Source organism: Fomitiporia mediterranea, assembly GCF_000271605.1.
Source record: "Fomitiporia mediterranea MF3/22 unplaced genomic scaffold FOMMEscaffold_10, whole genome shotgun sequence".
NCBI classification, from domain to species: Eukaryota; Fungi; Basidiomycota; class Agaricomycetes; order Hymenochaetales; family Hymenochaetaceae; genus Fomitiporia; species Fomitiporia mediterranea.
The window spans coordinates 240,869-242,878 of NW_006760395.1; positions in this window are offsets into that span (position 1 = coordinate 240,869).

The following is a 2,010-nucleotide window of genomic DNA, read 5'->3' on the forward strand; positions in this document are numbered from 1 at the left end:
TAGTAACAAAAGAATAATGTTATAATGTGTAAATACTAACTACAGCACAAGACAAGTGCAAAAATTATAATTATTAAACAAATGATACTACTTTACACATTAATACAATTGTGTAAATGTATACTAATGACGAACGAAAGAATTATATCTCTAATATACTTGAAACAACACATCAATACAACTTAATTATGTAGAACGTGTTATCACCAGCTGATTATATAATAAATTTCGAAGTTGTAACAGTAACATTAACTGTACAGTGTATATACCTTAACAAACAATTATTAAATTTACATTGTGACAATGTAGCTTGTAGGAGCAAAGTATTAAGCTGATAAGGTTATTACAACGAATAATACAAATATTATTATTATGAACACATTATTATAATAATTACAATTGAAAACAATCATAATATAATATGATTAAATAAATTAATAAAATGTTTAAGCCATTATCTTGGACGAGCGTACTTAATAGAACTCAGTGCATTTACTAAAAGCACTACATAAATAATAATTACAATGTTATTAAACAAATATTATACAGAAACAAACAAATTACCATATGTTTTTAACACAAAAACAAAATATTCATTCATAGTTATGAATGATTATTAATAAAAAGATAACAAGCACAAACAAAACTCGTATATTATACATAATGTGTACTTATCTACTATAACAAACAAAATACACATTATATAAGTTGACAAATGTTAACAGTAACAAAGATATAATAGTAATAACATTTAAATTACTCATTATAGAACATAACAAATGTTACACACTTCTTTAAAATACTAATAATTAGAAATCAAACCATGAAAGCAATTACAATTATTATATATAAATATTATATTATAACAATGATTAATAAACTTTAAAGAAATATCCAATTCTTTAAAGAAATACCTTCTTGAATTGAAGGGGAGAAAATGGATAATATGCACAAACAATTAATAACTAAATATAAACAACAGAACAGAAAGTATAATGCTACAGACACTACAAAAAATAGAATAACAACCTATGAAAAATAGAATAACAAAATGTACAGACTAAGTACTGACTAAGTGATAGAAGTTACAGACAGACATAACGGATCATAAAGGTAAATCATTCAGTACAAAGCAAAACTATATTGATTGGAACTAAATAATGGAAGTCAACACAATGTGTGATTGAACTTCAACATTAAATAAATAATAATTCTACTATGAAACAAATGCTCATACTTGGCAAATAATATTAATATAATAATATAATTAACTTAACAGTGTTTAATACGAAAATAAATAATATACAGACAATTATCACATCATATAACAAAATAATTCACTAATCCAGACTATAGTTCATGGATAAAAGTGATGAATAACAAAAATAATACTGTGGAACATACATAAAACAATAAATAATATATCCATAGGATAATACAAATATAATTGTGATATAATTTGCAACTACAACCAAACAATACACAGATAATAACTATATAAACAAGTATGGAGTGCATACATATAATTAAATAAAACTATTAAATTGATTCTTGTACAAACAATTAATTTGCCCTTACTGTGCAATTAATACAAGTGTGAACAGTATTATAATACTATGAAATACATTGGATAGATACTAATAGGTATATCTATACAATGATTCAAATAAAATAAATAAAACCAATATATAAAACGTTTTACCTAGCAAACCAATTAACAAATAAAATGCTGAACAAATACTACAATTGCATATAGTACTAGATTAACTAAAGAATGCTAGGAGACAATTATAGTAAACATAATCTGATATATCACTTATATGTAGATTGTGTTACAATACATCATTCTTTGCAAAAAGAAAAAGCAAAGAACAATAGCCATAACATACACACATATATATACACAATACTATAATTGTAACAATTCACAATAACATTGTTAATGATAAATAATACAAGCACATGTTAGTAATGATTTATAATGGATAACTATGTTGGCTATTAAAGAAA